This window comes from Stigmatopora nigra, chromosome 13, assembly GCF_051989575.1.
Source record: "Stigmatopora nigra isolate UIUO_SnigA chromosome 13, RoL_Snig_1.1, whole genome shotgun sequence".
Taxonomy (NCBI): Eukaryota; Metazoa; Chordata; class Actinopteri; order Syngnathiformes; family Syngnathidae; genus Stigmatopora; species Stigmatopora nigra.
In genome coordinates this window covers 7,779,889-7,792,495 of record NC_135520.1, presented here as the reverse complement: position 1 = coordinate 7,792,495, position 12,607 = coordinate 7,779,889, and the positions used below count along the sequence as shown (strand labels likewise).

At 39.6% G+C, this 12,607-nt stretch overlaps 1 protein-coding gene across 2 annotated transcripts in view; it reads left to right on the top strand.

Annotated features, from left to right (window-relative positions):
* Positions 1 to 895: 895 nt before the first annotated feature.
* The window catches only part of fndc3ba (fibronectin type III domain containing 3Ba), a 47,204-nt gene continuing 35,492 nt past the window's right edge, over positions 896 to 12,607 (top strand). For both annotated transcript variants that reach the window (XM_077731916.1, XM_077731915.1), the window contains exon 1: positions 896 to 1,088. The gene's annotated coding sequence lies outside the window, so the exon portion shown is untranslated. The remainder of the gene's footprint in view (positions 1,089 to 12,607) is intronic.

The following is a 12,607-nucleotide window of genomic DNA, read 5'->3' as shown; positions in this document are numbered from 1 at the left end:
TGAGGTATATCAATGTGTTTTGGTTGATTATCTCATATGCTGTATTCTTATTTGATGTTCTGTCTTGGCTGAACACGAGACTTTCCTTGTTAGCACTAAGTGTACATGACCTATGTTGAGGATTTTCATATGTCAGCTGACAATGATCATTGCAGCGAGTGGAATTTCATTTAGCACTTCCTGACAAGCGCCCCCCACCCTCCTCCACGAGACGCCTTGCAGTTACACCGGTGTTGGTGACCTCTGACCTATGCACTTGTTGGCTGCCCCTCATGGGGATTGGCTTCCGATTCATTTTGTTTGGCAGCGATGAGGGCTGTTTTGGTTGATGTTTCACTACTTGACTTTAGGGATTTTGATAAAATGTTGAGATTTTATTCATGTTTTTTTTTGACATATATTCTTTTTCAATGCCGTCTATCACTAATTATCTTTGCTGTTATCATATTCTGTGTATATTTTGTGGCTTTTTTGCCACGTTACAGGATAAGAGTGAATGGTGGTCCGTCTCCTCGTGCCCTGCAAAGTCAGCTGGGATAGGCTCCAGCACCCCTTGCAAGCCTAGTGAGGAAAAAGTGCTTAAAAATCAATGAATGTTCTGTAAAGGGGAAGAAAGTGTGATGGGGAATAATATGGTTTTCATTGTGTGTTTGTGTGTGTGTGTCTGTCTGTTTTGGCAGGTCACTGTGTGGTGTAGCTTTTTAACAGTCAGTTTAAAAAGTTTGCTCTTTGGATCTAACTTATTCGTAAACCCTGACATAGATTTACAGCGGTACTTCCTTCAGTGCGCTTTTTTTAGTGTGGGCATTACGGTAAAAGAGGAGGAAATTTGTGGGCGGGGTCCCAGCCCTCCATGTGAGTCTGGCGTTTGATTGACATGGCGAAGCTTCGTTCGCTCTAGTCCGCGTCGCGCCGCGCCAGCAGACAGGCGAGAAGGCAGGCAGGCAGGCGAGACCTGGAGCGCCTGGGACTTAAAAAAAAAAAAAACAACAACCAAAAAAAAAAACCCAGCCATCCACCAGCTTCCACGAGACCGAAACCCTCCGAGCAACAGACATCGCGCCTCACGTTGTTTCATTCGCAGCGAGGTAAGTTTCATTTCTGTCGAAACAAAGGAAGCCATGTTGGAGAGGGAAACTTTTATAAAAGTGCGTGTGTGTGCGCTTGCGCGTGCGAGTCTGTCGGTAGCGCTGACGCCGGCAGTCTCACTTACTTGAAGTGTACTGTCAGAAAAGAGGGGGCGAAGAAAGTTACTTTTGGATGACTTTTAATAGTGTAGAAAAGTGCACTTTTGTTGCAACTTTAGATTGTTTTAGTATATGATGGAGAGTGAGCAAGATCGTCATAGATTTCAACTCCTTTGCTTTAAAGTCAACCCGACTGCGTCCAAGATGCTGACAGAGCCAAAGATCTCGTTTTTTGTTGCAAATTTACTATTTGAAGACACGCAAACTTTCCTAAAGAGATTCCCTCAGTGCGTCAAATCAATTGGAATCGATCATCAAACTGTTACATAACATCATTTGGTTATCTCTGATCATTTTTGGGGCGATTTAATCGCGATTCTCTGCTTCTTTTTGGAGTCACTTTGGGTTTTTCCCCCCTCCAATGCACAATGAGGCGTTCAGGGAAGGAAAAAAGTCTCCACTCCAGCAGATCCTAGCATTCCTTCCAGCCAGCCTCCCTCTCTCTTTTTTTTGCCTCCACCTCTCAGAAACGACTACGTGTCTGTTTGTGCACCAACTCTCACATCTATCAATCGATCCCTCTGCTTATTTCAAGCCTGTCCTTCATTTCCCTGCAGAAATTCTCCCAAAAACCAAACCATGATGCAAAAAATCTGTATATGTTAGAGGTTGGATCTGAATAAAAAAATCTGGGAATCTTCTTTATCAAGTAGAAGCCCATTTTTTAACTCACCTCCCCTTGCTAAATAGTGGACTCTGGATCCAGGGGGCACGTTGGAGAAAAGAAATCACACGCATGCACAAGTTTGTCAGTGGAGAAAGAGAAGGAGAAATCTGATCCCAAATACATGACGTCAGATGACATTCCTTAGGTGCAAGGCTGATGTGGCTGTTTTTTGGGCCCTTTTTTTCTTAGTTTAAGACTAAAATGGGGGACAGAAAGGGGATGATAATGATGAGGATGATGATGATGTAACAAAGTAATTGTTTTCTGATAGAAATTCATATGGGGAGCTAATGTGGAATGATGTTTGAATGCCATTGATGGTGACAGACATCATAATTAATCCTCTCAGTCTTAATGATTGGACGTTTATTGCTGTCAATGGCAGCCAGTGAGGTAAGGCATTTTTTTTGTAGACTCACAAGAAACGTGCAATGTCATATGTCTTTCTATTATGTTCAATACGGCAAATAAATTAATGTGCTATCATGTTTTATCAATCTGGAATTTCTACATCAGGTCATTGTGCTTTTATGTAAATGTATTTTAATGTCTAATTGTTTGGGACATCTGTCACTTGACTAGTTTCTCGAGAAGCTTCTAGGATACTTGTTTCTTTGTTTTGCTTTTTTATGGCACATTCACTTTTTAGGGTTTAGTGTAGTTTCATAGTTTACTTCCTGGTGACAAGTTTTTACTGCAGCTGCGTCAAAGCGTAATCAAACAGGTGAGACAAGCCAATATGGGTGGATATTGTTTTTAAATGTGTTTATAAAAAGTTTTATTGGGCCACTCTTTCACTGCCATAGACTGCAATGGACGTCCAATGCTTTTGGATTACCTGATGCAAGGCTATCTTAGTCTAAATGGTTTGGACACCCATTGCTGTCAATGGCACTGAAGAATAACATCAAAATATTATAAAGACGGCGTGTCTACATGATGTTTCAATGCACCTCTCTGACACAACCGCTTATTAATATTGTGGCTCTTTAAGAGTAATTATTGTCACCGCAGTGATCTTGGCTCTGACTGAAGGAGCCTCGTTCAGGAGCCTCGGGTAATTCCTTTTTTTGTCTTGATGTAAAACTTCAGCATTTCTGCACAATCGTAATGTAAACAAAGGCGAATGCTTGGATCTGCTTGCTGAAACTTTTTTGAGCGTGACTTATTTATTTATTTTTAACCTTTTTTTGTCTCCAGTATGGTCTGGCTTTTGCGGCATAGCTGGGAATGCGTACAGCTGCAGGATGTACGCAACGTTTCAATAATAATAATCTACCTCCTTTTTTTTGTGGTACGAGCACAGAAGCTGCTGTTCACGGCGGAGTCGGATTTCTTTGGCCTTTTTTCTTCAGTGTGCATAGGTCAGCGGGTTGAATAACACTTTATATAAGTCAACGACCTGAGTTCTGTAGCCACCCTCCCTTGTTGTGCTGAGTGGGCAGCGTGGCTTAATTTTATATCACAGCTATCCAAACTACGGCTTGCGGGCTGATTGTCTCGTTGTGCCTTGCGATTGGATGGCCACCTATTAAGGGTGTCCCCCGCTAGGTGCCTGTGATTAGCTGGGGTAGACTCCAGCGCCCCCTGCGAAACTTGTGAGGATACAGAAAATGAATGAATGAATGTCTCCACTTTTATACTTTTTTTTTTTTTTTTTAGGAATTGTTGTAGGTGTCCAATCTATTTTAACTAAGAAGCCTGTCATTAATCATGCTTTTCTGTCAAAATCCCTTTTCTCAGTATCCTTTCACAAATCCCATTTTACCCATTTGGTTGGAAAATAATGCATTTCAAATAGTATTTTACGGATATCTAGCAACTTAACTTAACAGGCGGAGCGATTAAAAGCTTGCCCTTTCGATCACAGGCGTAAAACTCAAGGCCCGGGGCCAGATTTATCCTTTTTATTATTTTATTTGGCCCTTGAAAGTATTTTCTGCATATTAAGTTTAGTTTCAGTTAACTCGACAACTCATTTCATCTAATTTCATTTAATGTCATTGTGTTTAGATTCCTTGAATTTGAAATTGGGCTCAATTGCAAGAAATTATGTCTCGAGGTATTTTCTGACATTCTCAGAATTACGGGTGTGTTTTTATATTTTGCGCTGCCGGCTGGGAAATTTGCTCTGGAATTTGCTTTTAACTCTTTTGTAAGTGGTCTTAAAAATATGTTTTATGTTTTTTTGACATAAGAATAAGTAGTAATGTCTACTGTGAATTCTATGTGTAACAATAATAACTCATTTTCTGCCATTGAATGTGATCTTTTAACCCTACTAGCGCCATCAATGGCATTTTGAGTATTCAATGAAAAATGCAACAGAACGTAAGCTTTCTTTGGTCATGTTCAATTATATTTTCATAATTTGCTCCGGGCCAATAAAAACTGGTCACCACAGGTGGCCCGCTGACTGTAGTTTGGACATCACTACTCAATAGCATAATCTGAGAGTGTTGAATACACACGCAGCGTTATGGTATGCGACCCTTGTGGGGAGGTCTGGAAAAGTCCGTGCGACGTTTGTTTGCTTAAGCTGTGCACGGACGTTTTGAGCCGCAAATGAATGGCAACCTTGATTCTTAATAGAAACACAACATTTGGGGTGATAAATGACACTGAGGTCGTAGTGCCCTCGGAAACCCTTTTGCTGTGATTCAAAGAAATGTAAATGAGATATTTTGTACAGGAAAAGGTTTGTCTTGTCTTAATTCTTTTCCTAAGCTAAAATGCCGCCTGCTCTCATTTGTGACTTTTTTAGATGGTGATCAGGAATCATGATTAAATCTTATCTTCTGTCAGAATATATTCTAGTGTTGGCTTCTGTCTATGCTGGGCTTTTTTTTTTGTTCACAAGAACAAACAATGTGAAATTGATTCCGCTTATTTTCTTTTGTGTTAAAATGGGCAGTGGCTTCTCGCAAGAAAAAAAAATGCAGTAAAAGTGACTATTAAAAACTGTTTAAATTGATGGAAACCACAAAGTTCAAACTAAATGTCTGAAATGATCATAATATCTGTTTTAAAAAACCTTAATTTTACAAGATGGCCTCCAAAGAATGCCAAATTATTTTTGTTAATGCATACTTTTGTACTCTGCATGCCATTGACAACAATAGATGTCCAATTCACTTCAACTGGGAGACCTAGCTCATCTTACGATGCCATTGACGATGCCATTCATCTCCAACCTCTCCCAGTCAAAATAGATTGCATGTCTAGGACTTTCAATAGCAGCCAATGAGTTCAACAATTCCCCTATAAAGGATTACATTTGTTTATCATTCCCCACCAAAGTTGTCCAAATGTTTTCCCAAGACTTACTGTGTGTTGCGCAGGTAAAAAGGTCAGGGAGGGGTTGCGATGACGCCTGTAACCTAGAACATATTATCCAAAGCCGAGCAGTGCTTTGTGTTAGTTGCTAATGTGTTGTCAGGAAAGGAAGATGTAGCAGCTCTCGGGTTTCGCGGATAAGACAATGCATCCCGTGCTGGATATCAAGTGTGCTGGTGTGAAAGAAAGCAACAGGAGAGGCTCTATGGGTGATATTGGCCTTAAAAAAACCCGACTACGTAAGAAAGAAAAGGGCATTTGTATCTGAATGTGTGTTCTTGATAACCTTGCCGCTGCTTTCACTTTCCATTTCCCAGCGTCCTCTTGTGCTGTGTTGAAGTATCCCAGCATCTCATGTTTGCTTGGCACCGATCTGCGATGTTTGCCCTCCTCCGCCTTTCTTTTCGACTCCACCATAGCACCCCCTTGCACATTCCCCACAGGGCCCCCCTCGATAATTTCCTGCATTGTTGACCACCAGTTCAGGGGGGGGGGGATAAAAAAGAAGCTTTTTCATGTTCCTTCCCCTCCGTAATGGAACATGAAAGCACTTATGAATGACTTTATTTGCACTTGACGATTGAGAGTGTATGATAAAAACTTCTTCAAAAATATTTGTCAATTAAATGATGGGAAAAGAGGCGTTATTTTGTGTGTGACCAGATGAAGAATGTAAAAAATGTTATCAGAAATCTTGACACCTTTTATCAAGTAGCAGATTGCTGGTGCATAACAATTATGGGCTACTTCTTCCTGAATCTACACACCCTTGTTTAAATCCCCAAATTAGTGGTGTGTAATAAAAATTATACTTCCTAGTTTGTGACTCAAAAGCCTGTAAAACCTATTCATGTATTCTGTATTCTTTTTTTTGACTAGTTGGCACTGTCCAAATAATTGACAACAGTTTTTGATCACACTAGTCAACATAAAAACGTTTGCTTTCATTCAAACCTGTGTTTATTTATGTATTTTATGTATATTGTGTACAAATACACAACACTGTGGTTGTTATTCAAGTACCACATATATTAAATGGAGATGATTGTCCAAGTATGTATACATATTCAGACTCAGAAGCCATTATCTTCCTCCTTTTGCTGATGCTTATTTTCTTCTCATTATATGGTAGGGTTGAGTGTTCATGCAACAGGAGGAAGTAGTTGTTATTGAATGCAAAGCCACTTGTTTTATTGCTTTCCCTTGTTCCAACACCCATCCTCCATCCTCCCCCCTCTGAGGCATGCATACTAGAGTGCCCCCAGTCCTTATTCACCCCCACCACTCCCATCCCCACATACCTGTCATTTTTTAAGTCTACTCCTTGAGCCTCTTTTGGCCTTCAAAAGGCTCTCCTTTAGTTCCACTTGAAACTCTTACATTGCCCTGCACTATGACATGGGATTCAGGTCTAATTATCTGAAATATCCTGTCCAAAAATGTCTTTGTTAAGATTTTTAAGTATTCTCTGATTACTCTTATAGCAGTGACTGAGTTAAAATGACACGTAACAAAATAATCCACTTAACTTACAAAACTTATATTCACAGCATTGTTTATATATTTGTATTCATACTAATATTGAAAAATAAAATCTTCCATAATGTTGAGCAAAGCCCCCAAAAATTCTAGAAATCATGACTAAAATAGCTCAATTCATCACATTGGGGAACCAACCTTATTTGCTGTATAATTTTATTATTTATTATGTAAACTATATCATTTAAATCATTTTAAACTTTACTTTTATACTGATAATTTGGTTTATGATTTTGATCTTTTAAGTCAATCACAGCATCACAGGAAAGGTTTAGTAACAGGTGTGCTTGGCGGAAATATACAGCGACATCTTTGTATGACTGTGAAATCCTGAGGTGCTTTGAGGAGGGGGGGGGTGCAACCTTGTGACCCCAAGGCCATGGGGGGGGGGTGGTACTTGGGCTATTAGATGTATTTGTGCATGGGTCTGCGACAGGTTCATACACATTTTTACCACAACAAAGCTGTGTCGACTGTTGTGGAAAAATGCTACGCATGAATTTTCCATAGATTGACACACATACACAGGAACACACTCTCATTCATAAACACAGCATCAGCAGTAGGAGGAGGAGTTAGTCATAGACTGAGGCTTGTAAATAACCATTCATGATTTTAAAGCCAGTGGAAGAAAAATATCTTTCACCCTATTAGAGCAAGTTGCGCGTGTTTGTCAAGCAACTGCGAACAGCCTTTTTTTGAACAAGTGAGCATGCTTTTTCACGGTCCATAAAACTGCGCGTGTGTTCTCCACTGGGCATCTTAAGAGCCGTGTCACGAAGGCGCGACAAAATCATTAGCCACCCCTGTTTCCGCCTCGCCGCTCTGCATAAACGGCACGGAAAAGTCCAACCGTCATGTCTGTCTTCAGGCAAGGCTTAGGGGCGTACAGTACGCTCTCCATTGGAGCATATCTGTTTCACTGAAATGCAGACGAAACAATGGCGTTATTTTGGGGTGTCGGGCAGAGGAGGTCAATGAGGCCTTGCTGAGCTGCCTGGCACGTCAATAGTAATTTTCTAAATAACTTTATGATGTGATGGTAATTTGTTTGGTTTGTCTTAATGTTTGTAATTAATTTTTACTTAGCTTTTAATTTTATCCATCCCAGGTCTTGGATTAGACATTTTTAGAAAATTGGCTGCCATTGGGAAGGATGATGTTTCAGGGCTATTGACTGTGATAGAAGACCAATCCAAGCATTGTGTAATAGTTGGGAATAGAACATTTCTCAAGTTGGCATCAGGGCTCAATATAATGCAGAAAAAAAAGATTTGCCATCTATTGATTGCATTTTCTAACTGTATAAAACTATGGCTTTTGGATTTGGATTATATGGGAAGTTAAAAAATCTACCTAAATGTATAAATGACATGTTATTTACTGCTGGCCATTACTTAGGGCTAAAAAAAAAAAATCCATTACACCAAAAATAAACATTTACTCTACAATGTTGAATGCGGTTTAATAGGCTGAATTAACATATTCGCTTTTATTGAACAAATAAGCATAAGGGCAATAATTGTAACATTCAATGTGTGTATATACCTGGCGGTCAATGATTGCGGTGCATGGCAGTCACAGGCGAGTCGGTCAGCTGTGAGCTTTATTGTTGCACGCTCGGTGTCAAAAAGTGGATTCCAAATCATATGTTGCAAAAATGCTGAGTGTGCACTCCTCTTGCTCAAGCCCTCAGCTGTGTGGAAGATTGCTCACTCTCTGCCAGCATACACACACACATATTATATAGCATTTACCATATGTTTGTAGTATGTACATGCAGTTGTGTTTTGGACCTAACCTCCTTTTGTGATGGCTTGGCGTGTTGAGGAGGAAGTGGCTGTGTTTGTTTAAACCGGGCACGGTCGTCCATGTGGGACAATTTAGCGTTAAGAACTTGCCAAATCCACTTTACCGGACCACCCCCAACCTCTCTACCCTAAAACACATGACCCACACTTTATAGCCAAGCCCCCAAAAGTTCCGAACATTAAGTATGGCGCTCAAATCTGACAAGTATTTTGATCTAGTTCCCAATATTCACTTGATTTAATGTGTTAGGAATACTTAATCCAGCAAGTTACCTAAAATGACTGAAGAATTTGAGTTATGTCTACCTATAATCGTAGCTTCTCTATTTTACTGTTGCATTTCTTTTGTATTTGTAGACAACTGAGAGTTTAGATTTCAATGAGAACTGAAAAGGGGAAGACAATCTGGAAAGAATAATTCCCAGTGAGTCATGATCATGTGCTGGTTGGGGCTGTCACTACTTCTGCATTGGAGATACACGACAACAATAACACCTGAAGAGTACAGGAGTTCTGGGGATCTTACAGCAGGACAGTAATTGTTTCCAAATATGGACACAAGTAGTGGTCATGATGACAGGAAACAGAGGTTGTCGGGGCATCAGTGGTGCTTGATAGCTGGACTCAAGCGTGCGTGGGGTTATGTGGGACGGATGGGGTGGTCTTGGCTGATGTAAGAGCTGGAAACCTGACTTGTGCTTGAATGAATGTTGTTGTTAGGTCACTTTGTCATGTTGTGTTTAGACTTGGATGACTCCACGCCCACTCGCTGACCTACATAACTCTTTACTTGTCCTCCTTTTAGGCAATTTTTTCCTTCTTTTCTCCTTCTAGTTTTTTTTGGGGCAGATAGCTAAGAGTCCCTTGTTGCTGTTAATGCTACTCCTGTTGAAATAAATTGTCAAACTAGACAGACATAGGGAAAATGATACATGGTTGGTGTGTGTTCAGGTGCAAAACATAGTTGGCGTTTATTTGCTCATGAAAATTCATAAGCTTAAAGCTAATGTACAAGAGATTGATATCATTCATGTTGGAACATTCATACCCAAAACATATAAAAACACAAATTAAAAATTCTAGGTCCTAAAGAAGTACTTTATTCATCCTCCATACGACATAGTTCATATATCATCCCGTCTTGATTCTTTTGAAGGTTTTCTTTAAACTCTTATTATTATTATCTTTATTCCTTTTCTCCTCTATCTCAAGCATTTTGTCTTCTGTGCCTTTTGGCGTTCATAAGTGTGAAGTCAGTCAGCACAGGTTTGATTATCATGACCCTTGATTGACGAATAGACTTGCTGACAGTCTGCACTGAGAAAGGCAGAAATAATGTTAGCGCAGAAGCAATAACACAATTAGGATTCCTCGCATTTCTCACTCCACACGCATTGAAGCCGAGATCCCGTCGAGAAGGCAGACTGCCGCCAAGTTATGTTTGTGATTTTTTTATAGCTGTTGGCGATGCTGTCAAGTAGAAATAATATACAATGGCACGAGTTCTATTCGTCATTTAACCAACTGGGCATTCTGTTAACTTGAAAGTAAAATATACTAAAGAATATTCATTTTTGTTTTGGGCCTTGAGATAAAGGTTCTTTCTTCTAACACTGTTTTAGTTATATGGGTTGGATTTCATTGTCATTCATTCATAGTACTGTAGTCACATATATGTAACTTTCGTTTTAGGGCCTTAAGACATGGTAATTGTAAAAAGTCATTGTGATTACTTGTCAGATTTTGTCCTTAGCGGGTAATTTTTAGAACATCAAGCGAGATATAAATGACTTATCACTCTACGCTGGTGTTCATTGCACTCCTTCCTATGGAGACGCCTATCCGAGGGAAACAGGAAGGTTTCTTTTCCAAGTTTCCTTTGCATGTGACTGACTGAAATTGCCCATTTGATTTACGAGATATCGGTGGGCTTTTTGTGGGTGATTAAATGACCGTGTTCTGTTCATGTGACTGTGGACAATAGCTCCAAAAGTCTGTCTCCATATGTGTTTAAGTATGTGTGTGGAGGGTGTTGTCCAGAACGTCTCTCTCACTCTCTGTTATGTAACCGTCGTCTCTTCCTGAGAGCGAGATTGCCACTGCCTCTTCTTCTTCTTCTTTGGCGCTGCCGGCAGCCCGTTGAGGCCCCGCCGACAGGCTTTTTTCCCGGCAGTCGTTTTGGAGTCAGAGCGCCGTGTTTTGACAGGGAGCTGGAATGCGAAGGAGGCGGGGTCTTTCCAGGAAGTGCATGGCAATAGAAAGGGATCCGGGATTCTTTTGGTTGTGCTTGGTTCCCTGGAAAAAACAGGCTTTTAATAGGAAGATGATGTTCTGTTTTTGCATCCTGCGATGGAGAATTTTACTTGTAGGTTGAGATTTTTAAGAGAAATATGTTGGATTTAACTTTCAGAATTTATAATGGTGGTTATGTTTCAGCCTTATTTATGGCAATAGACATCCAATACATTCTGACCGATATATATAGTTTAATAATCGCCATTTTTGCAGCTTTTAAAATCTTCTTTGTAGAATTATTTTGTTGGAAAGTAGCCTTTCTACTGTTTTTTCAGTGATTGGTCGCTGCCAGGATTCCCAGTTAAAATGGGTTAGATGTCTTTAATTGCAAATGGCAGTAGGTTAATTCATTAAATAACAATATATCACCTTAATAGTTGGCACACTTCTTGCTTTAATTTAGCAAATTTTCCAGTCATTTCTTAAAAGATTTCTTAGGTAATTCAACAAAATGAGATGATTAATTTTATGTCTAACAACTGGTTGGGCACTTCAGAAATCCAGCTCTTTGTATGTAAGCAATTAAAATTATTTTCAAAGGATCCTAGGAAACCAGGCTTAATGAGAGCATTGCATTGGATGTGGGATACTTTTTTTCTAAGGTGGTAAAGAAACGTACACACCCTCGCTGGTCTAACAATGTCCTGTTTTTCCTTTAAAGGTCATGTGATACGCATAGAAGCACAATCTGTTTTAGAATGTAACAAAAACATTGTTGTATGTTGATATTCCTAGAAACCAGGCTTGGTGAAAGTAGTGCATGCTCTACTACCAGTCCAAAAGTGGCACAGAAGTTTTGAGGACATCATTTAAAAAAAAAGAAAGGGAAAAAAAATCAGTTCATGCCCTGACTTGTCGGCCGCCGACTGTTCAGAATACTTGGTGTCTAAAAAAAAAAAGGCAGCAAATGAAAGAGCCAAGCAGAGAGCAAAGCCCTATGAAAGAGTCATCCAGGGAAAGTATAATTGCTACGACTGAGACTCCCTCTAATCTGCAGTGCAGCTTTGCGTTCCGGAATGTTCCTCTATGGACCAGTCAACTGCAAAGGCGATAAACTTTTTGGGGTTTGAAAAACGGACAATGTTACCTCCAACAGGGAAGTTATTTTTGAATGAGCGTGGGTACGTTTATTTGTGTGCAACTTCCTAGCCTGCACGAGTCTGTTACACCTTTCTTGAGAGCTTCTTATTCGGGCTACGGGAAGGCTAAAAAGATAAACACTCAACTCTTCTGTCTTGATATAGATGTAAATTTAGAATGATTTAAAAATAATTAATCACAACAAGCCCATTTGAATCTAAGTGAATTAAATGTCTTTTGCCATCAATGGCTGCCAATTAACCCCAACAATTTGAGTTAAACCAACTAAATGCATTTTTTAAAAGATACTATGTGGCCAATATAAAAAGTGTAATTCATTTTTAGAGCAGATCTGGTTCATTTTTCATTGTCAATGTCAGTCATTTGTTAAAAGAAAAATCTCTCAGAAGTTCTGGAAATTCAGAGATCAGTCATTCATACTTCCATTTATAGACATAAAGTCCACTTTAATCAGATTAACACCTCCCATTCCTGAAAATAACCATAACCAATGCTGCATTGTTTATTATCCAAAAGCTTCCTTGACGTTTGAAGAACAAAATCAATTGCAGAAGACCACTTGCAAACAATGTGAAGCCACATATTTAAAAGTTGGGTTAAATTAACTTCCA